We start from the raw sequence: 27,200 nt of genomic DNA on the forward strand, positions 1-27,200 counted from the left end.
GACAGACACACAGACAGACACACAGACACACAGACAGACAGACACACATACAACACAGACAGACACACAGACAGACACACCGAAACAGACGGGGCAGGTTCTGAGCTTTTGAACATAAGAAAAGGATGAAAACGTGTGCCGTTTATTACAAAATTATTTAAAGTTTCGAAATATGAAAAATAAAATATAGATAAGGAACGAAAAAAAACATCGGAAATAAGTTGATGAATCAGTATTACCTGCAATATATATATATATATATATATATATATATATATATATATATATATATATATATATATATATATATATATATATATATATATATATATATATATATATATATATATTACGCCGGTAGGCTTCTTCCCGGTGGATCGTGATTTTTTTTTTTTTTTTTTTTTTTACGTTGCGACCCATTGCGTCGGTGGGCTTCTTCCAGGTGGATCCTGATGGTCGGTCCAAGGCTTCTTTCCGGTGAGTCCTGATGGTCGGCCCAGCCCGTTCTAGCGCGTGCGAATGTTTATAAGGGCGCCATCTTGCATTGGCTCATGCTGCCCTCCCGGAGCTCATTTTTGATCCTAGAATCTAGAGTCCGGGTTGATAGATGGTCTTCTGGACAGCATGTGGGTAATTTTAAGCCACTTGGCGGCGGCTGAAAAATCCCAGCTTGGTGGCACCGGGCGGGGATTGAACTCGCGTCCTCCTGAACACGGAGCCGTTACTCTGACGACTCAGCCACCGCCTCCCTATATATATATATATATATATATATATATATATATATATATATATATATATATATATATATATATATATATATATATATATATATATTTTTTTTTTTTTTACAACAAAGGAGGCAGCTCAAGGGCACACAAAAAAGAAAAATAATAAAAATAAGACCGCTACTCGCTGCTCCTAAAGTAAAAAAAAAGAGGTGGCCGAAAGGAAGATCAAATACAGGAGGAGAGGTGTCCTGATACCCTCCTCTTGAAAGAGTTCAAGTCGTAGGCAGGAGGAAATACAGATGAAGGAAGATTGTTCCAGAGTTTACCAGCGTGAGGGATGAAAGAGTGAAGATGCTGGTTAACTCTGCATAAGGGGTTTGGACAGTATAGGGATGAGCATGAGTAGAAAGTCGAGTGCAGCAGGGAGGGGGGAGGCATGCAGTTAGCAAGTTCAGAAGAGCAGTCAGCGTGGAAATATCGATAGAAGATAGAAAGAGAAGCAACATTGCGGCGGAATTTAAGAAGTAGAAGACTATCAGTATGAGGAGGAGAGCTGATGAGACGAAGAGCCTTAGCCCACTCTGTCCAGAAGAGCTGTGTGAGGGAGCCCCCACACATGAGATGCATACTCCATACGAGGGCGGACAAGGCCCTGTATATGGACAGCAACTGTGCAGGGGAGAAGAACTGGCGGAGACGGTACAGAACGCCCAGCCTCGAGGAAGCTGATTTAGTAAGAGATGAGATATGAAGTTTCCAGTTGAGATTTTGAGTTAAGGATAGACCGAGGATGTTTAGTGTTGAGGAAGGTGATAGCTGGGTGTTGTCAAAGAATAGGGATAGTTGTTTGGAAGATTGTGTCGAGTGGATAGGTGGAGAAACTGTGTTTTTGAGGCGTTGAAGGACACCAGGTTCTTCTTGCCCCAATCGGAAATAATAGTAAGGTCTGAGGCTAAGCGTTCTGCAGCCTCCAGCCTTGAGTCGTTAAGTTCCTGAAGGGTGGGTCTTCTATTAAAAGAAGTTGAGTAATGCAGAGTGGAATCATCGGCGTAGGAATGGATAGGACAGTTCGTTTTGGAAAGAAGATCATCAATGAACAACAGAAAAAGAGTGGGAGATAGGACAGAACCCTGTGGGACACCACTGTTAATAGATTTAGGGGAAGAACAGTGACCGTCTACCACGGCAGAAATAGAACGGTCAGAAAGGAAACTGAAGATAAAGGTACAGAGAGAAGGATAGAAACCGTAGGAGGGTAGTTTAGAAAGCAAAGATTTGTGCCAGACCCTATCAAAAGCTTTTGATATGTCCAGCGCAATAGGAAAAGTTTCACCGGAACGGCTAAGAGAGGATGACCAAGAGTCAGTTAAGAAGGCAAGGAGATCACCAGTAGAACGCCCCTTGCGGAACCCATACTGTCGATCAGATAGAAGGTCAGAAGTGGAAAGGTGCTTTTGAATCTTCCGGTTAAGGATTGATTCAAAAGCTTTAGATAGACAAGAAAGTAAAGCTATAGGACGGTAGCTTGAGGGATTGGAGCGGTCACTCTTCTTAGGTACAGGCTGTATGAAGGCATACTTCCAGCAAGAAGGAAAGGTAGATGTTGACAGGCAGAGGCGAAAGAGTTTGACCGGGCAGGGTGACAGCACGGAGGCACAGATTTTAAGGACAATAGGAGGCACTCCATCAGGTCCATAAGCCTTCTGAGGATTGAGGCCAGAGAGGGCATAGAAAACATCATTTTGAAGAATCTTTATAACAGGCATAAAGGAGTCAGAGGGGGATGAGTGGGAGGAATATGCCCAGAATCGTCCAGAGTGAGTTTTTAGAAAAAGTTTGAGAGAAGAGTTCAGCCTTAGAGATAGATGAGACGGCAGTGTTGCCGTCAGGACTGAGAGTGGAGGAAAGATGAAGAAGTGAAGTTGGAGGAGATGTTTTGGCTAGATACCAGAAGTCACAGGAAGAGTTAGAGAAAGCAAGGTTTTGACATTTTCTATTAATGAAAGAATTTTGGTTAGTCGGAGAATAGATTTGGCACGATTTCGCAGAAATGTAAAGTTCATAATTAGCATTAGTTTGAAGGCTCTGGTACCTTTTGTGAGCTACCTCTATCATTGACAGCACGAGAACAAGCGTGATTAAACCAAGGCTTTTAGCGTGAGGAGTAGAGAAGAACGAGGAATGTATGCCTCCATTCCAGAGACAATCACCTCTGTGATGCGCTGAGCACACAGAGGGTCTCTATCCTGGAAGCAATAATCATTCCACATATATATATATATATATATATATATATATATATATATATATATATATATATATATATATATATATATATATATATATATATATATATATATATATATATATATATATATATATATATATATATATATATATATATATATATATATATATATATATATATATATATATATATATATATATATATATATATATATATATATATATATATATATATATATATATATATATATATATATATATATAACGAATTTGAACTTCCGCTATCACAAATCCGCTAACTTATTCCATAACTTTCGCAATCGCAATTCCGCAAATTTCCAGATTCCGTTTAAATCGCAATCGCAAATAGCTACACAACATTTGCTGTCTTCCGCCACAAAACTTGACACCGCAAACAAAAAAAATATATTATCAAGAGTTCTCGAATCTCTTTTCACTCTATTTGTGATGTAATGCTGTAGCTAGGCATTGATCATACATACGCTACTGCTACTTCAAGTATGGACGATTTGTAATCATACTAATTAATTTGTAATAATCTGATAAACATCTATTCTAAACTTATTTTTAATGAGAAGGACCAAAGGAAGTTCATCAGTGTGACTGTCACAACTAAATCCATATTCATATTCCCTGTCTCCTTCAAAATACTTATTAGGATGTGTATAATAGGATCCCCTCAGAGGTTTAGGTGAATGTTTTTTTTTTGTAAAAAGTGGAAAAGGCAACAACTTAAAAATAATCAAGTGAATCAGTTTTCTTTTTTTTTTAATATAAGAAGAATTTATCAGATTGAGGCTGTCCGGATTGAACCGGGTTGGCTCCTCCACGTGTTAGCGGAGGTTAGCGGAAGTAATACTGCAAACGCAAGTCCACAAGGGAAATGAAACCTCCGCTATTGCAGATTTGTGGATATATATATATATATATATATATATATATATATATATATATATATATATATATATATATATATATATATATATATATATATATATATATATATATATATATATATATATATATATATATATATATATATATATATATATATATATATATATATATATATATATATATATATATATATATATATATATATATATATATATATATATATATATACATTACAGCAAAGAAGACAGTTCAAGGGCAAAAAAAAAAGGACACAATAATGAAAAAAAAAAAAAGCCTGCTACTCACTGCTCATAAAAAGGGTCCAGAGGAGTGGCCGAGAGAGAGGTCAATTTCGGAAGGAGAGGTGTCCTGATACCCTTGTCTTGAAAGAGTTCAAGTCGTAGGCAGGAGGAAATACAGAAGAAGGAAGATTGTTCCAGAGTTTACCAGCGTGAGGGATGAAAGAGTGAAGATGCTGGTTAACTCGTGCGTTAGGGATTTGGACAGTAAGGAGATGAGCTTGAGTAAAAAGTCGTGTGCAGCGGGGCCACGGAAGGGGGGGAGGCATGCAGTTAGCAAGTTTAGAAGAGCACTCAGTGTGAAAATATCGATAGAAGATAAAAAGACAGGCAATATGGCGGCGGAATGTAAGAGATAGAAGACTATCAGTAAAAAGGAGGAGAGCTGATGAGATGAAGAGCCTTAAGACTCCACTCTTTCCAACAGAGCTCTGTGAGTGTGAGATGCATACTCCATACGAGGGTGGACAAGGCCCCTGTATATGAATAACAACTGTGCGGGGGAGAAGAGCTGGCGGAGACGATACAAAATGCCCAACCTCGAGGAAGCTGATTTAGTGAGAGGAGATGTGAAGTTCCCAGTTAAGATTTTGATTTAATTAAGGATAGACCGAGGATGTTTAATGTTGAAGAAGGTGACAGCTGAGTGTTGTCGAAGAATAGGGGATAGGTGTTTGGAAGATTGTGTCGAGTTAATAGGTGGAGAAATTGGGTTTTTGAGGCATACATTCCTCGTTCTTTCTCTACTCCTCACGCTAAAAAGCCTTGGTTTAATCATGCTTGTTCTCGTGCTGTCAATGATAGAGAGGTAGCTCACAAAAGGTACCAGAGCCTTCAAACTAATGCTAATTATGAACTTTACATTTCTGCCCGAAATCGTGCCAAATCTATTCTCCGACTAACCAAAAATTCTTTCATTAATAGAAAATGTCAAAACCTTGCTTTCTCTAACTCTTCCCGGGACTTCTGGCATCTAGCCAAAAACATCTCCTCCAACTTCACTTCTTCATCTTTCCTCCACTCTCAGTCCTGACGGCAACACTGCCGTCTCATCTATCTCTAAGGCTGAACTCTTCTCTCAAACTTTTCTAAAACTTCACTCTGGTCGATTCAGGTCCTACTCCTCCCACTCATCCCCCTCTGACTCCTTTATGCCTGTTATAAAGATTCTTCAAAATGATGTTTTCTATGCCCTCTCTGGCTTCAATCCTCAGAAGGCTTATGGACCTGATGGAGTGCCTCCTATTGTCCTTAAAAACTGTGCCTCCGTGCTGTCACCTTGCCTGGTCAAACTCTTTCGCCTCTGCCTGTCAACATCTACCTTTCCTTCTTGCTGGAAGTATGCCTACATACAGCCTGTACCTAAGAAAGGTGACCGCTCCAATCCCTCAAACTACCGTCCTATTGCTTTACTTTCTTGTCTATCTAAAGCTTTTGAATCAATCCTTAACCGGAAGATTCAAAAGCACCTTTCCACGTCTGACCTTCTATCTGATCGCCAGTATGGGTTCCGCAAGGGGCGTTCTACTGGTGATCTCCTAGCCTTCTTAACTGACTCTTGGTCATCCTCTCTTAGCCGTTTCGGTGAAATTTTTCCTATTGCGCTGGACATATCAAAAGCTTTTGATAGGGTCTGGCACAAATCTTTGCTTTCTAAACTACCCTCCTACGGTTTCTATCCTTCTCTCTGTACCTTTATCTCCAGTTTCCTTTCTGACCGTTCTATTTCTGCCGTGGTAGATGGTCACTGTTCTTCCCCTAAATCTATTAACAGTGGTGTCCCACAGGGTTCTGTCCTATCTCCCACTCTTTTTCTGTTGTTCATTGATGATCTTCTTTCCAAAACGAACTGTCCTATCCATTCCTACGCCGATGATTCCACTCTGCATTATTCAACTTCTTTTAATAGAAGACCCACCCTTCAGGAACTTAACGACTCAAGGCTGGGGGCTGCAGAACGCTTAGCCTCAGACCTTACTATTATTTCCGATTGGGGCAAGAAGAACCTGGTGTCCTTCAACGCCTCAAAAACACAGTTTCTCCACCTATCCACTCGACACAATCTGCCAAACAACTATCCCCTATTCTTTGACAACACCCAGCTATCACCTTCCTCAACACTAAACATCCTCGGTCTATCCTTAACTCAAAATCTTAACTGGAAACTTCATATCTCATCTCTTACTAAATCAGCTTCCTCGAGGCTGGGCGTTCTGTACCGTCTCCGCCAGTTCTTCTCACCTGCACAGTTGCTGTCCATATACAGGGTCCTTGTCCGCCCTCGTATGGAGTATGCATCTCATGTGTGGGGGGGCTCCACTCACACAGCTCTTCTGGACAGAGTGGAGGCTCAGGCTCTTCGTCGCATCAGCTCTCCTCATACTGATAGTCTTCACCTCTTAAATTCCGCCGCAATGTTGCCTCTTTCTATCTTCTATCGATATTTCCACGCTGACTGCTCTTCTGAACTTGCTAACTGCATGCCTCCCCCCCTCCCGCGGCCCCGCTGCACTCGACTTTCTACTCATGCTCATCCCTATACTGTCCAAACCCCTTATGCAAGAGTTAACCAGCATCTTCACTCTTTCATCCCTCATGCTGGTAAACTCTGGAACAATCTTCCTTCATCTGTATTTCCTCCTGCCTACGACTTGAACTCTTTCAAGAGGAGGGTATCAGGACACCTCTCCTCCCGAAATTAACCTCTGATTTTGGACACTCCTTTAACCTCTGTTCGGGAGCAGTGAGTAGCGGGCCATTTTTTCTTTTTTTTTTTCTTTGCGCCCTTGAGCTGTCTCCTTAGCTGTAAAAAAAAAAAAAAAAAAAAAAAAAACAAGGTTCCTTTTACCCCAATCGGAATTTATAGCAAGGTCTGAGGTTAAGTGTTCTGCAGCCTCCAGCCTGGAGTCATGTAGTTCACGTTGAGAGGGTCTTCTGTTGAAAGAAGTTGAATAATGCAGAGTGGAGTCATCTGCGTATGAGTGGATAGGACAATTTGTTATGGAAAGAAGATCATTAATGAATAACAGGGAGAGAGTGGGTGATAGGACAGGGCCCCGTGGAACACCACTGTTGATAGGTTTAGGGAAAGAACAGTAACCGTCTACTGCAGCAGAGAAAGAATGGCCGGAAAGGAAACTGGAGATAAAGGAACAGAGAGAAGGATAGAGTCCGAAAGAGGGCAGCGTAGAAAGCAAAGACTTGTGCCAGACTCTATTGAAGGCTTTCGATATGTCTAGCGCAACTGAGAAAGTTTCACCGAAACGGCAAGAGAGGATTACCAAGAGTCAGTTAAGAGTAAGAAGATCGCCAGCAGAACGCCCCTTGCGGAACCCATACTGGCGATCAGATAGGTCAGAAGTGGAAAGGTGCTTGTGAATCTTCCGGTTAATGATTGATTCAAAAGCTTTAGATAGACAGAAAGGTAAAGCTATAGGGCGGTAGTTTGAGGAATTGGAACGGTCACCCTTCTTAGGCACAGGCTGTACGAATGCGTACTTCCAGCAGGAAGGAAAGGTAGATGTTGACAGGAGGCACTCCATCAGGTTCATAAGCCATATGAGAGTTGAGGCCAGACAGGGCATAGAAAACATCATTCTAAAGAATCTTAATAACAGGCATAAAGGAGTTAGAGGGGAGAGGAGTAGGAGGAATATGCCCAGAATCGTCCAGAGCGGAGTTTCTACAGAAAGTTTGAGCGAAGAGTTCAGCCTTAGAGATAGATGAGACGGTGGTGCTGCCGTCAGGGTTAAGGAGAGGATGGAAAGAAGAAGTGAAGTTGGAAGAGATATTTTTGGCTAGGTGCCAGTAGTCTGGAAGAATTAGAGAAAGCAAAGTTTCGACATTATATATATATATATATATATATATATATATATATATATATATATATATATATATATATATATATATATATATATATATATATATATATATATATATATATATATATATATATATATATATATATATATATATATATATATATATATATATATATAATTTTTTTTCTTCTTTTTTTTCTTTACATTGCGGCCTATTGCGCCGGTAGGCTTGTTCCCGGTGGATCCTGATGGTCGGTCCAAGGCTTCTTTCCGGTGGGTCCTGATGGTCAGCCCAGCCCGTTCTGGCGCAGGCGAGTGTTTATAGTGGCGCCATCTTGCATTGGCTCATGCTGCCCTCCCTGAGCTCATTTTTGATCCTAGAATCTAGAGTCCGGGTTGATAGGTGGTCTTCTGGACAGCATGTGGGTAGTTTTAAGCCACTCGGCGGCGGCTGAAAAATCCCAGCTTGGTGGCACCGGGCGGGGATTGAACTCGCGTCCTCCTGAACACGGAGCCGTTACTCTGACGACTCAGCCACCGCCTCCCCGATATATATATATATATATATATATATATATATATATATATATATATATATATATATATATATATATATATATATATATATATATATATATATGGGTAAATACATTTGAAAAATGAACGGTCTCGCCAGGAAGTGTTGGGGTGGCCTGGCCCACGGTGTTATGGACTCGCTCAGCACGAGTATATGGCGTTGTCGATACCTGTGCAGAAGGACAAAGATCTGGATCTTCCAGTCCCTCGTGCTCCCTGTCTCACTCTGTGGCTGTGAGACATGGACACTAAATGGGGACTTGGAGAGGCGGGTTGATGCCTTTGGTAATAAGTGTCTACGCAGAATCTTGGGATATCGCTGGAATGACTTTGTGTCAAACCGGCGACTACTCCGTGAGACTGATTCCACATGTATTACCTGCATAGTCCGTCAACGCCAACTCCGGCTATACGGGCACGTGGCACGCTGCCCAGAGGCTGATCCTGCTCACCGGGTTGTTGATGTAAGAGACAATCCTGAGTGGAGGAGGCCAAGGGGACGCCCACGGAGTTCGTCGATTGAGCAATTCGATAGATCCTGGCGGAAGGTACTCAGGATGAGAGGCCTGTATGGAGACTTGCACATGGGCCTGGCATTGGGCGAGGAGACACACACCCTGCGTATGCCTTCATTGGGTGATTGATTGAATAATTTAATGCTGAAGAAAACTGAATGAAGGAAAAACATAAGAAAGGAAAACTAAAGAAAAAATATTAAAGTAGAAAAAAACTAAAAAAGGAAAAACAAAAGGTAGGCAAAAAATAAAAAATAAAATAAAAAAACATCTAAATAAACATTACTCAAAAACCGTTTTATGTTGACGCCGAAAATTGGATTACAAACACAGGCCCGAGTGGTTATTAGATTACTGTAATGGTGTGTGTGTGTGTGTGTGTGTGTGTGTGTGTGTGTGTGTGTGTGTGTGTGTGTGTGTGTGTGTGTGTGTGTGTGTGTGTGTGTGTGTGTGTGTGTGTGTGTGTGTGTATGTGTTTAACGATATAGAGCAACTAATATTTCAAATTCTGCCTTAAACAATAGACTGTGCTAAACTTATGAAGACAATTGTAATATTAATAATAATGAAGATAACAACAACAACAAGGACAACAACAACAATAATGATACTAATAACCATAACAATAATAATCTAAGTATAGTGAAACCGTCAACGCATGAATGGAAATACTCGGTCGAACACTACCAGAGCCTTCAAACTAATGCTAATTATGAACTTTACATTTCTGCCCGAAATCGTGCCAAATCTATTCTCCGACTAACCAAAAATTCTTTCATTAATAGAAAATGTCAAAACCTTGCTTTCTCTAACTCTTCCCGTGACTTCTGGCATCTAGCCAAAAACATCTCCTCCAACTTCACTTCTTCATCTTTCCCTCCACTCCTCAGTCCTGACGGCAACACTGCCGTCTCTCTGTATTTCCTCCTGCCTACGACTTGAACTCTTTCAAGAGGAGGGTATCAGGACACCTCTCCTCCCGAAACTGACTTATCTTTCGGCCACCTCTTTGGATTCTTTTTAGGAGCAGCGAGTAGCGGGCTTTTTTTTTTTTTATTAATGTTTACTTTTTTGTGCCCTTGAGCTGTCTCCTTTGCTGTAAAAAAAAAAAAAAAAAAAAAAAAAAACAAGACTAAGGGACGAGTGACCCTCTCCACCCCATGTCACTAATACTGCATTCCTATACTAACCGATACTTAGGCAGTGTAGCGACGGCCTAGTAGTGTTCTGGGTCTTTAAAATCAGTACGAATGAAAAAAGAGCGAAAAGACGCAAAAACCAAAACCTAAAGTAACTGGGGTATATATAGAGAGGAAGGTAGGAAGGGAAGAGAATTAGACAGATGTAAGAAAAGAGATGAAAAAGAGGCATGATAAAGGAAGGAAACGTATAGAAAAAAATGAAAAGAAAGAAAATAAAGAAAAAAAAGAAATAAAAAAACTTAAGCAACTGAGGTATATATAGAGAGGAAGGTAGGAAGGGAAGAGAATTAGATAGATGTAAGAAAAGATATGAAAAGGAAGGAAACGTATAGAAAAAGATGAAGAGCTTAAAAAAAAAGGAAAATAAAGAAAAAGTAAGAAATAAACAAACTTAAGCAACTGGGGTATATATAGAGAGGAAGGTAGGAAGGGAAGATAATAAGATAGATGTAAGAAAAAGAGATGCAAAAGAGGAATGATGAAGGAAGGAAACGTATAGAAAAAGATGAAGAAATGGAAAAAAAAGGAAAATAAAGAAAAGTTAGAAATAAACAAACTTAAGCAATTGAGGTATATATCGAGAGGAAGGTAGGAAGGGAAGAGAATAAGATAGATGTAAGAAAAAGAGATGCAAAAGAGGAATGATGAAGGAAGGAAACGTATAGAAAAAGATGAAGAAATGGAAAAAAAGGAAAATAAAGAAAAGTTAGAAATAAAAAAAATGAAGCATGTGGTGTAAATATAGACAATAATATATAGAAATAATGAAAAAAAATGAAAAAGAGAAAGATAGAAAAGACTGAAGCAACTGATGTAAAATTAATATAGAAAATAATAAGTAGAAAATTAATAGAAGAAAAAATAGAGAAAAAAATATACCCACTAGTGTAAGCATAAAAAAAATACATATAAGAAATTAAAATTACGAGGAAATTGAAGGAAAATAAAAGAAAAGAAAACTAAGTATGAAAAAAATAATGAGAAAGAAAGAAAAGACTGAAGCAACTGGTGAAAAATTAATATAGAAAATGATAAGTAAAAAAAATGAAAAGAAGAAAAAATAAAGAAAATATACCCACTGGTGTAAACATAAAAAAAATACATATAAGAAATGAAAAATACGAGGAAATTTAAGGAAAATAAAAAAAGAGAAAACTAATTATGAAAAAAAAGAAAACGTCGAAAAAAAGACTGTTGAAAGTACACCCCAACCTATCGAGGCACTCCCGTTGCCCACACACCACCAGGCAAGGCGTATAAATCGAATGTTCTTGAGTCAGAGACCTTCTCTTTCATCAAGGGTTTAATAAGAAGAGGAGGCGGGTTAGTGGAGAAGGCACAGACGGGGGAGGATGTAAGACTATATAAGTGTTAGGGTCATATACTCAGACATTTCAACGCCCAACTGTACATATTAGACAAGGCTTTCGTGGGAGTTTTGGGCATTAAGACATTAAGTAAAGGAAGTAGGTCAGTGGAAGAGGTACAGGAGGAGGAGGAGGAGGAAAAACTATATGAGTGTCAGGGTCATGTACTTAGACATTTCGACGGCCAATCACACAAACACATTAGATAAGGCTTTCGTGGGAGTTTTGTGCGATATGACAATAAGAAAAGGGAGTAGGTCAGTGGAAAAGGTACAGGAGGAGGAGGAGGAATGACATAAGCAGTCTATTTGTTATATTATTAGACAGTTTGGACCTCAACCACACACACATTAGACAAGGCTTTCGTGAGACTTTAGGGCGATAAGACATTAAAGAAAAGAGAGTAGGTCAGTGAGAAAAGGTACAGGAGGAGGAGGAGCAGAAGGAAAGACTAAAGTAGTGTAAGGGTCATATATTTAAACATTTCGACGGCCAACCACACACACATTAGACAAGGCTTTCGTGGGAGTTTTGGGCGATACGACATTAAGTAAAAGGGAGTAGGTCAGTGAGAAAAGGTACAGGAGAAGGAGAAGGAAGGACTAAAGGAGTGTAATGGTCATATATTTAAACATTTCGACGTCCAACCACATTCACATTAGACAAGGCTTTCGTGGGAGTTTTGGGCGATATGACGTTAAGAAAAGGGAGTTGGTGAGTGGAAAAGGTGCAGGAGGAGGAGGAAAGACTATTTCTTATTTTTTTTTACGTCGCGGCCTATCGCGCCGGTAGGCTTCTTTCCGGTGGGGCCTGATGGTCGGCCCTAGGCTTCTTCCCGGTGGGGCCTGTTGGTCGGCCCAGCCCGTTCAGGCGTAGGCGAATGTTTATAGTGGCGCCATCTTGCATTGGCTCAAGCTGCCCTCCCGGAGCTCATCTTTAATCCTAGAATCTAGACTCCGGGTTGATAGGTGGTCTTCTGGACAGCATGTGGGTAGTTTTGAGCCACTCGGCGGCGGCTGAAAAATCCCAGCTTGGTGGCACCGGGCGGGGATTGAACTCGCGTCCTCCTGAACGCGGCGCCGTCACTCTGTCGACTCAGCCACCGTAAGCACCACCGTAAGGGTCATATACTTACACATTTCGACGCCCAACTGTACACATTAGACAAGGCTTTCGTGGGAGTTTTGGGCAATACGACATTAAGAAAAGGAAGTAGGTCAATGGAAAAGGTACAGAAGGGGAGGAGGAATGGCAGAAGCAGTCTAGGGGTAATATTCTTAAACAGTTCAGGTCTCAACCACACATATTTGACAAGGCTTTCGTGGGAGTTTGAGGCATTTCCAGGGGTAGTTTTTTCCTAGTCAAGGGGTATAGTACAGGAGTGGAAAAATGACAGTAGAAGTATAGGGGTCATCTTCTTAAACAGTTCGGACTTCAACCACACATATTAGACAAGGCTTTCGTGGGAGTTCGGGCATTTCCAGGAGTATTTTTTTTTTGTCAAGTCAAGGGTATAATATGAAGAGGAAGCGGTTCCTGAGGAGTACAGGAGTGGAAAAATGACAGAAGTATAGGGGTCATCTTCTTAAACAGTTTGGACTTCAACCACACATATTAGACAAGGCTTTCGTGGGAGGTTGAGGTATTTCCAGGGGTAGTTTTTTTCTAGTCAAGGGTTTAGTAAGAAGAGGAAGCGGGTCACTGAGGAGTACAGGAGTGGAAAAATGACAATAGAAGTATAGGGGTCATCTTCTTAAGCAGTTCGGGTCTCAACCACACATATTAGACAAGGCTTTCGTGGGAGGTTGGGGGAATTTCCAGGGGTAGTTTTATGACCCTGGTGGTTGTTTGACCCTTCCTCTGTACCACGAACCTAAAGAAACACACATTTGATAAAGCTTACGTAGGAGCTGTGGTCATTTCCAGGGGTAGTTTTATGACCCTGGTGGTAGTTTGACCTTTCCTCTGTACCACGAACCTAAAGAAACACACATTTGATAAAGCTTACGTAGGAGCTGTGGGCATTTCCAGGGGTAGTTTTATGACCCTGGTGGTAGTGTGACCCTTCCTCTGTACCACGAACCTAAAGAAACACACATTTGACAAGGCTTACGTAGGAGTTGTTGGCATTTCCTGGAGTAGTTTTATGAGCCTGGTGGTAGTGTGACCCTTCCTCTGTACCATGAACCTAAAGAAACACACATTTGATAAAGCTTACGTAGGAGCTGTGGGCATTTCCAGGGGTAGTTTTATGACCCTGGTGGTAGTGTGACCCTTCCTCTGTACCACGAACCTAAAGAAACACACGTTTGACAAAGCTTACGTAGAAGTTTGTGGGCATTTCCAGGAGTAGTTTTATGACCCTGGTGGTAGTTTGACCCTTCCTCTGTACCGTGAACCTAAAGAAACACACATTTGACAAGGCTTACGTAGAAGTTGTTGGCATTTCCTGGAGTAGTTTTATGAGCCTGGTGGTAGTGTGACCCTTCCTCTGTACCATGAACCTAAAGAAACACACATTTGACAAAGCTTACGTAGAAGTTTGTGGGCATTTCCAGGAGTAGTTTTATGACCCTGGTGGTAGTTTGACCCTGCCTCTGTACCGTGAACCTAAAGAAACACACATTTGACAAGGCTTACGTAGAAGTTGTGGGCATTTCCAGGGGTAGTTTTATGAGCCTGGTGGTAGTATGACCCTTCCTCTGTACCATGAACCTAGAGAAACACACATTTGACAAGGCTTACGTAGGAGTTGAGGGCATTTCCAGGGGTAGTTTTATGACCCTGGTGGTAGTGTGACCCTTCCTCTGTACCACGAACCTAAAGAAACACACATTTGACAAGGCTTACGTAGGAGTTGAGGGCATTTCCAGGGGTAGTTTTATGACCCTGGTGGTAGTATGACCCTTCCTCTGTACCATGAACCTAAAGAAACACACATTTGACAAAGCTTACGTAGAAGTTTGTGGGCATTTCCAGGAGTAGTTTTCTGACCCTGGTGGTACTTTGGCCATTCTTCTGTACCGAGAACTTAAATTAAACACTTAATACATTCACTAGAAATCGACCCATCTCTTTTTTGGCCTTTGGAAAGAGTTGATGTTAGGGGCGGAAGGGTCTGAGAAAACTGATTTGCTATTTTTCACATTTTCTTCGTTTTTATTTTTTTTCCTTTTATTTCATCTCTTTTACATATTTCCGTTCTTTATCACTCTCTTATGTTTTATTTCTTATCTACGCTTCCTTCTTTTATCTTCATTCTGCTTCGTCTCCTCCATTTCTCTTCCTTCCTTCATTCTTCTCCTTCTTCTGTTTAAAACTTCCTCTCTCTCTGTACTTCGTTCCTTTATCTTCCCTGTTTCATCTCCTTCTTCTTTTCTTTCTCCTCTTCCCTTCATTCCTCTACGTTTTCTTTCCAATTATCTTTCCTTTTTTCTCTCTCTCTCTCTTTCTCCTCTTCTCTTTCTTCCTTATCATCCTTCTCTTTTACTTCCTTAATCTACGTTTTTTTCCAATTATCTTCCCTTTTTTTCATATCTACTCTTCTCTCTTTCTCCTCTTCCTTTTCTTTCTTATCCTTCTTCTCTTTTACTTTCTTAATCTACGTTTTTTTTCCAATCATCTTCCCTCTTTTTCATATCTATTATTCTCCATTTCTCCTCTTCCCTTTCTTCCTTCCCTTCTATCCTTCCTCTCTCTGGATTTTCTTTCTTTATCTTAATTCTCTCTTTCTTTCTTTCTTTCTTTCTCCTCTTCCCTTCCTTCCTTCCTTATTACCCTTCCTCTGTTTCACCTCCTCTCAATACATTTCCTTCCTTTATCTTTATTTTCCTTCATCTCTTTCCTTCCCTCTTTCTTATTCTCTTCCTTCCTTCTTCTCTTTCACTTCGTCTCTACATTTTCTTCATTCATATTCCTTCTGCTTCATCTCTTTCCTTCTCTCTTCCTTCTATTCCCTTCCTTCCTTATCTTCTGTTTTATCTCTTCCTTCCTTCCTTTCATCCTTCCTTCCTTCTCGTATATGTGCAAGATGTAGATTCGTTTCATGTTCTGATGTGTTATTTACCGAACATCTTATTTATATACACTCTGGGCGTGCTGAGGGAGTGTGTGTTTGATTTCTTATAGGTTGGTATTATGACACTTTCGTTCCTCACACCAACTATTTCTAAAGCTCGAAGAGGGGATCAATTGGGTTCACATGTGTGTTTCTTTAGGTTCACGGTACAGAGGAAGGGTCACACTACCACCAGGGTCATAAAACTACCCCTGGAAATGCTCACAACTCCTACGAAAGCCTTGTCTAATGAGTGTTTCCTTAGGTTCACGGTACAGAGGAAGGGTCACACTACCACCAGGGTCATAAAACTACCCCTGGAAATGCCCACAACTCCTACGAAAGCCTTGTCAAATGAGTGTTTCCTTAGGTTCACCGTACAGAGGAAGGGTCACACTATCACCAGGGTCATAAAACTACCCCTGGAAATGCCCACAACCCCTATGAAAGCCTTGTCAAATGTGCGTTTCTTAGGTTCACGGTACAGAGGAAGGGTCGCACTACCACCAGGGTCATAAAACAACCCCTGGAAATGCCCACAACTCCTACGAAAGCCTTGTCAAATGAGTGTTTCCTTAGGTTCACCGTACAGAGGAAGGGTCACACTATCACCAGGGTCATAAAACTACCCCTGGAAATGCCCACAACTCCTATGAAAGCCTTGTCTAATGAGTGTTTCCTTAGGTTCACGGTACAGAGGAAGGGTCACACTACCACTAGGGTCATAAAACTACCCCTGGAAATGCCCACAACTCCTACGAAAGCCTTGTCAAATGTGTGTTTCTTTAGGTTCACGGTACAGAGGAAGGGTCACACTACCACCCGGGTCATAAAACTACCCCTGGAAATGCTCACAACTCCTACGAAACCCTTGTCTAATGAGTGTTTCCTTAGGTTCACCGTACAGAGGAAGGGTCACACTATCACCAGGGTCATAAAACTACCCCTGGAAATGCCCACAACTCCTACGAAAGCCTTGTCAAATATGTGTTCTTGGGCGGCGAAATGTCTTATAATGTGACCCATAGTATATGTGTTGAGTGCTAAGGGATATTTTGACCATACTGCCCCTTCCCCTCCTTCTCCCAACCATAAACAAAAGAAAAGAGGAAAGAAAGGAACTGCGGGCATTGGCTTCAAGATTCGCACACTCCACATTTGTTTTTAGTTACTGTACTGCTATTCTTTGCATCCACCTGATCAAAATAGTATAAATGTTGAAAAAAGGAGAATAAGGGGTATTGAGGAGGCGGTGGCTGAGTGGTTAGCGTGCGGGTGCGGCGTCTAGGAGGATACCGGTTCGCGCCCCGCCCGCCGCCACAAGCTGGGATTTTTCAGTCACCGCCGAGTGTCCCATAACTACCCACATGCTGTCCAGAAGACTACCTATCAACCCGGACTCTAGATTCTCCCGCTAAAAAGATGATCTCCGGGGGGACAGCATGAGCCAGGCAAGATGGCGCCACTATAAACACTTGCCTGCGCCATAACGAGCTGGGGCCGACTATCAGGCCCCACCAAGAGAGACTACCGGCGCCATAGGCAGAAACGCAGGAGAAAAAAAAACGTACGAGTTGAATGTATAGGGGGGAGGAGAGAGAGAGAGAGAGAGAGAGAGAGAGAGAGAGAGAGAGAGAGAGAGAGAGAGAGAGAGAGAGAGAGAGAGAGAGAGAGAGAGAGAGAGAGAGAGAGAGAGAGAGAGAGAGAGAGAGAGAGAGAGAGAAGAGGAATTTCTCGTTCATGTTCTTGCACATTAAAAGCTATTTACACTTCATGCGATTTGAACCCCTTCCAATCAAAAGAGAGAGAGAGAGAGAGAGAGAGAGAGAGAGAGAGAGAGAGAGAGAGAGAGAGAGAGAGAGAGAGAGAGAGAGAGAGAGAGAGAGAGAGAGAGAGAGAGAGAGAAGGGATATGAATTGATTTTAAGGGGAAAGGGAAAGGAAGGGAAAGGGAAAGGAAGGGAAAGGGAAAGGAAGGGAAGGAAGGAAGGAAGGAAGGAAGGAAGGAAGGAAGGAGAGAAAGAAAATTATGAAGAATTATATTTAACACTTAATTTTAGCAGGCGGAGGAGGAGGAGGAGGAGGAGGAGGATAGAGATAAAATATAGGGAAGAGAGGAGGAAGGGAGAGAAAGAGAAAAAAAGAGAGAGAAAAGGGAGGTAAGCAAAATTAAAAGCTATATTTAAAGAGAGAGAGAGAGAGAGAGAGAGAGAGAGAGAGAGAGAGAGAGAGAGAGAGAGAGAGAGAGAGAGAGAGAGAGAGAGAGAGAGAGAGAGAGAGAGAGAGAGAGAGAGAGAGAGAGAGAGAGAGAGAGAGAGAGAGAGAGAGAGAGAGAGAGAGAGAGAGAGAATGTATAAAACCCACCAAAGACGAAGAGGAGAGAGAAGGGGAGAGAAAGAGAGTAAGGAATAGAGGAAGAAAAAATGAAGGATTAAAAAACAGAGGGCAGAGGCATACACTACAGCTGCGCGTGGCCTCCCTGCTCAACTCCGTCTCCTTGCCCCTTGACCCTGTGGTGGACGAGAACCCATCACCCCGGGACACAAGGCAGGGGGGGGGGGATGGAACAGCCGGGTTAACACAGTGTGCCTTACCCAGGGGCCCCCAGGTGCACATTTAGCCCCGGACACAAAGGGAGGATGAACAGCTGGGGCCGGGATTCGAACTCTGCCCCGGGGATTCGTAGCTAGGCACGGTAACCACTGTGCCACGGAGGAAAAAGAAAGAAGGAAGGAAAATGAGAAGAGAGGAGCAATGGAACGTTTTAAGGAGGAAGAGGAGGAAGGAGAAAAGGAGGGATGGAGAGAGAGGAGAAAGGAAGAAAGAAGGGAAGGAAGGAAGGAATGAAGGAACGAAGGAAGAAAGAAGGGAAGGAAGGAAAGAAGAAGGAAGGAAGAAAGAAGGAAAGGAAGGAAGGAACGAATGAAGGAAGGAAAGAAGGAAGGAAGGAAAGAGAGAAGGAAGGAAGGAAGGAAGAAGGGAAGGAAGGAAGGAAAGAAGGAAGGAAGGAAGGAAGGAACGAACGAACGAACGAAGGAAGAAGGGAAAGAAGGAAAGAAGGAAGAAAGGAAGGAAAGAAGGAAGGAAAGAAGGAAGGAAGGAAGGAAGGAAGGAAAGAAGGAGGATAAGGACGAAAAAGAATAACCTAATATAAATTTTCAGTCAACTAAGGAGGAGGAGAAGGGGGAGGAGGAGGAGAAGGAGGAGGAGGAGGAGAAGGGGGAGGAGGAGGAGGAGGAGGAGGAGGAGGAGATGGGGGAGGAGGAGGAGGAGGAGGAGGAGGAGAGGTTAGTTCAGAAGCCAAACTAATGTACAGATTATCTTCCTCTTCCCCCTTCTCTATATTGGAGGAGGAGGAGGAGGAGGAGGAGCGGCAAAGATAGGGAGAGGAGAGAGGAGAGAGGGGAAGAAGGAAGACATGAAGGGAAAAAGAGGAAGTGAGAAGAGAAATGGGAAGAGGAGGAGGAGGAGGAGGAGGAGGAGGAGGAGGAGGAGAAGAAGAATATAAGGGAGGTCAAGATAAAGGGAGGAAAGAAAAAGAAGACATAGAGGAAGGAATTGAAGAGATAAGGGAGACGAGGAGGAGGAGGAGGAGGAGGAGGAGGAGGAGGAGGAGGAGGAGGAGGAGGAAGAGGAGGAGGAGGAGGGAGGGAGATAAGAGATGGAGGAAGAAGAGGATAAATGAGGAGGTTTATGAGGTAAGAGGACTTTTAAGGGAGAGGAGGAGGAGGAGGAGGAGGCATAAAAGAGAGAAATAGAGGTATGTAATGAGAGGAGGAAGAAAGAAGGAAGAGAGGAAGGGAAGGGAAGGGAAGGAAGAGAGGAAGGGAAGGGAAGGGAAGGGAAGGGAAGAGAGGAAGGAAAGGGAAGGGAAGGGAAGGGAAGGGAAGGGAAGGGGAGCGACGGGAAGGGAAGAGAAGGGAAGGGAAGAGAAGGGAAGGGAAGGGATGGGAAGGGAAGGGAGAGAAAGAGGAGGAGATGAAGATAAAATAAAGAGAAAGGAAAAGGAAGAGGAGGAGGAGGAGGAGGAGGAGGGGAAATGAAAGGAAAAGAAGTCGAAAACGGAGGATTAAAAAATGGAAAGAAAAGAAAAAGAAAAGTAAAATGAAAGAAGAGAGAAAGGAAAGAAAGGAAGGGGAGGAGGGAAGGAGGAGGAGGAGGGAATGGAAGAGTAGGAAGGAAGGAAGGAAGGTAAAGGAAAAGGAAGAAGGAGAGGAAATGGATGGGAATGGAAAGGAAGAGAGAAGGAAGGAAGGAAGGAAGGAACGAAGGAACGAAGGAAGGAACGAAGGAAGGAAGGAAGGAGGGAAGGAAGGAAGGAAGGAACGAAGGAAGGAAGGAAGGAGGGAAGGAAGGAGGGAAGGAAGGAAGGAAGGAACGAAGGAACGAAGGAAGGAACGAAGGAAGGAAGGAAGGAGGGAAGGAAGGAACGAAGGAAGGAAGGAAGGAGGGAAGGAAGGAGGGAAGGAAGGAAGGAACGAACGAAGGAAGGAAGGAAGGAGGGAAGGAAGGAAGGAAGGAACGAAGGAAGGAAGGAACGAAGGAAGGAACGAAGGAAGGAAGGAAGGAAGGAAGGAACGAAGGAAGGAAGGAAGGAACGAAGGAAGGAACGAAGGAAGGAAGGAAGGAAGGAAGGAAGGAGGGAAGGAAGGAACGAAGGAAGGAAGGAAGGAGGGAAGGAAGGAAGGAAGGAGGGAAGGAAGGAACGAAGGAAGGAAGGAAGGAAGGAAGGAACGAAGGAAGGAAGGAAGGAGGGAAGGAAGGAAGGAAGGAACGAAGGAAGGAAGGAGGGAAGGAAGGAAGGAAGGAACGAAGGAAGGAAGGAAGGAGGGAAGGAAGGAAGGAAGGAACGAAGGAAGGAAGGAAGGAGGGAAGGAAGGAGGGAAGGAAGGAACGAAGGAAGGAAGGAACGAAGGAAGGAAGGAAGGAAGGAAGGAAGGAAGGAAGGAAGGAAGGAAGGAAGGAGGGAAGGAAGGAACGAAGGAAGGAAGGAAGGAGGGAAGGAAGGAAGGAAGGAACGAAGGAAGGAAGGAGGGAAGGAAGGAAGGAAGGAACAAAGGAAGGAAGGAAGGAGGGAAGGAAGGAGGGAAGGAAGGAAGGAAGGAACGAAGGAAGGAAGGAACGAAGGAAGGAAGGAACGAAGGAAGGAACGAAGGAAGGAAGGAAGGAAGGAAGGAAGGAAGGAAGGAACGAAGGAAGGAAGGAGGGAAGGAAGGAAGGAAGGAACGAAGGAAGGAAGGAGGGAAGGAAGGGAGGAAGGAACGAAGGAAGGAAGGAAGGAAGAAGGAAGGAACGAAGGAAGGAAGGAGGGAAGGAAGGGAGGAAGGAACGAAGGAAGGAAGGAAGGAAGGAAGGAGGGAAGGAAGGAGGGAAGGAACGAAGGAAGGAACGAAGGAAGGAAGGACGGAAGGAGGGAAGGAACGAAGGAAGGAAGGAAGGAAGGAAGGAAGGAAGGAAGGAAGGAAGGAAGGACGGAAGGAAGGAAGGAACGAAGGAAGGACGGAAGGACGGAAGGAAGGGAGGAAGGAACGAAGGAAGGAAGTAAGGAAGGAAGGAGGGAAGGAAGGAGGGAAGGAACGAAGGAAGGAACGAAGGAAGGAAGGAGGGAAGGAAGGAGGGAAGGAACGAAGGAAGGAAGGAAGGAAGGAAGGAAGGAAGGAACGAAGGAAGGAAGGAAGGAAGGAAGGAACGAAGGAAGGAAGGAGGGAAGGAAGGAAGGAACGAAGGAAGGAAGGATGGTAGGAAGGATGGAAGGAAGGAAGGAAGGAAGGAAGGAAGGAAGGAACGAAGGAAGGAAGGAAGGAAGGAAGGAAGGAACGAAGGAAGGAAAGAAAGAAGGAAAGAAGGAAGGAAGGAAAGAAAGAAGGAAAGAAGGAAGGAAAGAAGGAAGGAAGGAAAGAAAGAAGGAATGAAGGAAGGAAGGAAGGAAGGAATCAAAGAAGGAAGGAAGGAAGGAAAGAAGGAAGAAAGGAAGGAACGAAGGAAGGAAGGAAGGAAGGAACGAAGGAAGGAAGGAAGGAAGGAAGGAACGAAGGAAGGAAGGAAGGAAGGAAGGAAGGAACGAAGGAAGGAAGGAAGGAAGGAAGGAAGGAAGGAAGGAAGGAACGAAGGAAGGAAGGAACGAAGGAAGGAAGGAAGGAAGGAAGGAAGGAAGGAACGAAGGAAGGAAGGAACGAAGGAAGGAAGGAAGGAAGGAACGAAGGAAGGAAGGAAGGAACGAAGGAAGGATGGAAGGAAGGAAGGGATTAGAAGAACAGGAAAGGGAGTGGTGAGGAGAGGAAGGGAGGGGAAGGAGGAGGAAGGAAGGAAGGAAGGAGGGAAGGAAGGAGGGAAGGAAGGAAGGAAGGAGGGAAGGGAAGGAAGGAAGGGAGGAAAGGAAGGAAGGAAGGGAAGGGAGGAAGGGAGAAGGGGAGGCAGTATGGAGGAAGGTAAATCTAGGAAAAAGAATGAAGGAAGGAGGGAGTGAAGGGAAGGAGGGGAAGGGAGAGAGAGGAAGGGAGAAGGGAGATTAAGGTAACAAAAAGAGGGATTATGGGATTCCAATAGTGTTATAATATCATATCTTCCTCCCCTTCCCTTCCCTCCTTCCTCCCCTTCCCTTCCCTACCCTCCTTCCTCCCCTTCCCTTCCCTCCTCCTTCCTCCCCTGCCCTTCCCTCCTCCTCCTTCCTCCCCTCCTTCCTCCTCCCCTCATCTCATTTTTACCCTCCCTTCCCTCCTTCCACCTTCTTTCCCTCCCCTTCTTCCACATGCCTGTCATCTTCTCTTTCACTTCTCTCTCCCTCGTTCTTCTTCCCTCCTCTTCCTCCCTCCCTTTCCCTTTTCCTCACTTTCCGTCCACCGTCACGGGGCGGCGGTGGCTGAGTGGTCAGCGTGCCGGCGACGCGGTTTCGGGACCTGGCCGCCGCCACAGCTGGGATTCTTCAGTCCCCGCCGAGTGGCCTGAAGCCCCAGTCACACTGACTTTACGACCTAATAACGGCCACCCACCAAAGACCTGCAGGTCGTGGGAGGTCGCACATGGTCGTGCGTGCGATTGTCTTGTGTCTCCGTCCGCCGTGCGACCGAAGAGGTCGGCTGGAGGTTTTTGGTGCTGCCCCGAAATCTCCAGCCGACCTCTCAGGGCTCTGCCGCTCGTAAAAAGGTTGCCGTCCGGTGGCCGAATGTACTGCGTCTGGACGGCAAGTGGACCGCCACCGGTGGTCAACAAATGACCGTTAACTGGTGAACAGCAACCGGATGGTGAGCGGACGCCGTCCGGTTGCCGGTGCTGTCCTAAGGACCGCCTGTCAACCCAGACTCTAGATTCTCTCTCTAAAGAGAGACTCAAAGATGAGTTCCGGGGGACAGCATGAGCCAAGCAAGATGGCGCCATTATAAACACTTGGCTCCTCCAGAACGGGCTGGGGCCGACCATCAGGCCCCACCAAAAAAGCCTTCCCCGGGCATAGGCCGAAACGTTAAATAAAAACCTCCTTCCCCCTTCCACTTCCTTTCCCTCCCCTTCGTAACTTTCTTCTTTTCCATATGCCTGCTCCCTTCCCTCCCCACTTTTCTCTTCCCTTCTCTCTACTTCCTTCCTTTCAATATTCCTCCTTTCTTCCGCCCCGATTTTTATCCTCCATGTACATACCAGGAAGGTAAAGAAAGGGGAAGGAGGAGAAGAAAGGGATGGGAATGGAAAGGAGGAGAGAAGGGAGGAAAAAGGAGGAAGGCCGGAAGGGTGAGGAGGGAGAGAGAGAATAGAAAAAATCAGAAAAAGGAATGATGAAAGAGGGGGGGAGGGAAGGGGAAGAGGAGAAAGAAAGGGAGAAGAGTATGAAGGAAGGCAAATATAAGGATGAGGAGGAAGGAAGGAAGGAAGAGGAGAGAGGGAATAGAAGAAGAGAAGGAATAATGAGAGAGGAAGGGAGGGAATGGGAAAGAGGAGAAAGAAAGGGAGAAGAGTATGTAGGAAGGCAAATATAAAGAGGAAGGAAGGAAGGAAGGAAGGAAGGAAGGAAGGAGAAAGAAGGAGAAGGGGGCCAGTATTTTCCTGCTGTTAAATTTGGAGACCTGACCAAATAGAAAAGAAAGTATATGATAAATTGTAGATAGTCAAAAATCAATCTATCGTCGTGGGTTTTGCCTTAACTGTTTGCTTTAGACATGTGTTACTCCTCTACTCTCAAAGGGTTTCGTAATTAGCAGGTGATTTTTTATTTATTATTTATTTTTTTTACAGCTAAGGAGACAGCTCAAGGGCGCAAAGAAAAAAAAAAGAAAAAAAGGCCCGCTACTCACTGCTCCCGAACAGAGGTTAAAGGAGTGTCCAAAATCAGAGGTTAATTTCGGGAGGAGAGGTGTCCTGATACCCTCCTCTTAAATATCGGTAATTATTAAGTAAGGCCTTCGTTTTCTTCTTCCTTTTCGACCATTCTCTGTTAGGGTTTCTTACACTCCTTTCTCTTTCTTTCTCTTCCCTTCTTCACTTTTTTTTCTTTTCCATATGTCTGTTCTCTTTCCTTTCTCTTTCTTTCTCTTCCCTCTCAGTCCTTTCTTCCTCCTTTCAAACATTTTTTCCCTCTTCCATCTTTTTTCCTTTCTTTCTTTTCCAGATTTTTTCTCTTCTCCATTTCTCCTTCCTCCGTTTCCTTCTTCCTTCTTTCATCCACTCCTTCCCCATTCCATCTTCTTTCCCTCCCCTTTCTTCCCTTCTATCTTTTCCGCATACCTGTTCTCTTTTCTTTCCCTTCTCTTCTCCTCTTCTTTTTCCTCCTTTCCCAGTCCTTACCTAAATCTATCTCCTTACCTCTCCTCCCTTTCCTTTTCCTTCAGTTTCCTTTATATCCCTTTCTTCTAACTCTTCCTCTCCTCCTATTTCCCTATCCTCCTCGTCATCCACTCAATTTTCCTCAATACGTCTCTATTCTAATATCTGTCAACTTACTCGACATGTCTTTGTTAGGTTTTCTCAGTCAGTAATCGAATACATGTTTAAGATATTCACCGTCTATAGTATCACATCTCTCCTTCCTTTCTTCTATCAAACATTACCTTAGCATATTCTTCAACGTGTCGACACCTAAGTACCTATGCATGAAAAGCCTCTCGTGGAAGCTGCCGAGATTTCCACGGACTGTTTTGTGGTGTTAGTGATAGTTTGAGGAGACTTTTATGTTGGTTTTATGACACTTTCGTTTCTCACATCATCTATTTATGAAGGTCAAACAGGGGGTCAGTAGGGTTCTAATGAGTGTTTCTTCAGGTTCACGGTACAGAAGAAGGGTCAAACTACCACCAGGGTCATAAAACTACTCCTGGAAATCCCCACAACTTCTACGAAAGCCTTGTCAAATATGTGTTCTTGGGCGGCGAAATGTCTGGTGCTACGATCCTTATGCGCCATGAACGGGACACTCACTCATGAAAACCTAATTAATGTTCTCTGTGGCTTTGGGAAATGGTCGAGAGGGGAGCCCGAGACATAGCATGGACCACGGGCAGTTCTGTGGTCCTGGTGGTAGTTTTACACGCCTTCTGGACCATGAACGGGACAACCACCCATGAAATCACGGTTAATCTTCTCTGTGGACTTGAGAGATTGACGTAATGTGAGCCAGAGACATTTAAGAGTATGGACCATGGGCAGTTCTGTGGTCCTGGTGGTAGTTTTACACGCCTTCTGGACCATGCACGGGACAACCACCAATGACATCACGGCTAATCTTCTCTACTGCCTTAGGAAATAGTCGTAATGGGAGCCAGAGACGCGTAGACCCCCGTTCACACCGTGCCGACTCTGGGCCACGACAACCCAGCGACTTTTCTATTTGACAAGTTGGTTCCCACGCTCCAAGAAGGTGGGGGAGGTTTTATTGGGGTCTTGGTGTCTTGCCGACTGTCTGGGACATTCGGCTAACTATTTGCCAGCATGTCGTGCTAGCCCTCACGACTCCAGACTCCCATCACGACGTCGGAGCAGCATTCGGCAACAGTCTCAAGATCTCTTTCAAGACATGCCCGACCCTTTCACATCAACACCCAAGACCTCGTGTACCCTAGAGTCGTGGGTAGCCGTCGCCCAGAGTCGGCACAGAATAAGATACAAAATACAATTAAATAGAAAAATAATATACAAAAATAAAATACAAAATAATACAATAAATAAGTAATAAAAAAATGAATAAAAAATAAACAATAAAAAATAATCCGAATAATAAAAAAATGTGAATAATCTCGAACACATCAACGACCGTGGAAGAAAAAAATAACGAAAAAAAAACCGTAGAACACACACACACACACACACACACACACACACACACACACACACACACACACACACACACAAAACACCTCAACCACCAAAAAATTCTTCACTCTTCTCTCTTTCCTCCCCCCCTCCCCCTCCTCCCCCACCCCCCCTTCCAAACACCCAAATTTCTGAGATGCTCTAAAAACGGGGTCTTAAATCTTTTCAAGCAACCCCGATATTAACCCTTCGATAACCTCCCCCCCCTCCCCTTCCCTTTCCTCCCCTTCCATTTTCCCTCCCCCTTCCCTTAACCTCCTCCTCCCCCTCATTATATTATCTCCATCACCTTCCCCTCCTCCTCCTCCTCCTCTTCTTCCTCCGACGTGTTAACAGTACATATTAGAAGAGGAGGAGGAGGAGGAGGAGGAAGAGGAAGAGGAAGAGGAAGAAGAAGAGGAGGAGGAGGAGGAGGAGGAGGAGGAGGATGGAGAGAAAGAAGGGAAGAAAGAGGAAAAGAAAGGTGAGAGAGAGAGAGAGAGAGAGAGAGAGAGAGAGAGAGAGAGAGAGAGAGAGAGAGAGAGAGAGAGAGAGAGAGAGAGAGAGAGAGAGAGAGAGAGAGAGAAGGGAAGGAGGAAAAAATACAGTAAGGAAGAAAATTATTAAGAAACAAAAAAAATAGAGAAGAGAGGAGAATGATAGGCAAAAGAGAAGGAAGAGGAGGAGGAGGAGGAGGAAGAGGAAGAGGAAGAAGAGGAGGAAGAAGAAAATAGACAAGGTGGGTGAGAAAATGGGAATTGGAGGAAGATAAAGAAAAAAAATGGAGGAGGAGGAGGAGGAGGAGGATAGAGAAAGGAGGGAATTGAAGGAGAAGAGAAGAGAAAAAAATGGAATAAAAGAAGAAGCGGAGAGGAGGAAGAGAAGGATAAGGAAGAGGAAGAGGAGGAGGAGGAGGAGGAGGAGGAAAGAAAGAAAAAAAGGAAAAAAATGTGAAGATATGAAGGAGATAGAGGAGGAGGAGGAGGAGGAGGAAAATGAAGAGGAGGAGGAGGAGGAGGAGGAGGAGAAAAAGGAAGAGAAAGAGGAGGAGGAGGAGGAGGAGGAAAATGAAGAGGAGGAGGAGGAGGAGGAGGAGGAGGAGGAGGAGGAGGAGGAGAGAAGGGAGAGGAAAAAAGAACTCAAAATATGTGAAGAAGCGAATGAGGAGGAAGAGGAAGAAGAGGAGGAGGAGG

The 27,200-nt window shown here is 43.7% G+C and overlaps 1 long non-coding RNA gene across 1 annotated transcript; it reads right to left on the minus strand.

The window, feature by feature from the left end:
- Positions 1 to 6,711: 6,711 nt before the first annotated feature.
- LOC126987066 (uncharacterized) lies at positions 6,712 to 10,227 on the minus strand. Its single transcript, XR_007740144.1, has 2 exons — positions 10,082 to 10,227; positions 6,712 to 6,879 (listed from the first exon to the last, which is right to left on the minus strand). It is a non-coding gene; the product is annotated as an uncharacterized LOC126987066 (long non-coding RNA).
- Between the last annotated feature and the right edge of the window lie 16,973 nt (positions 10,228 to 27,200).

The sequence above is a fragment of the Eriocheir sinensis genome, chromosome 64 (assembly GCF_024679095.1).
Source record: "Eriocheir sinensis breed Jianghai 21 chromosome 64, ASM2467909v1, whole genome shotgun sequence".
Lineage (NCBI taxonomy): Eukaryota > Metazoa > Arthropoda > Malacostraca > Decapoda > Varunidae > Eriocheir > Eriocheir sinensis.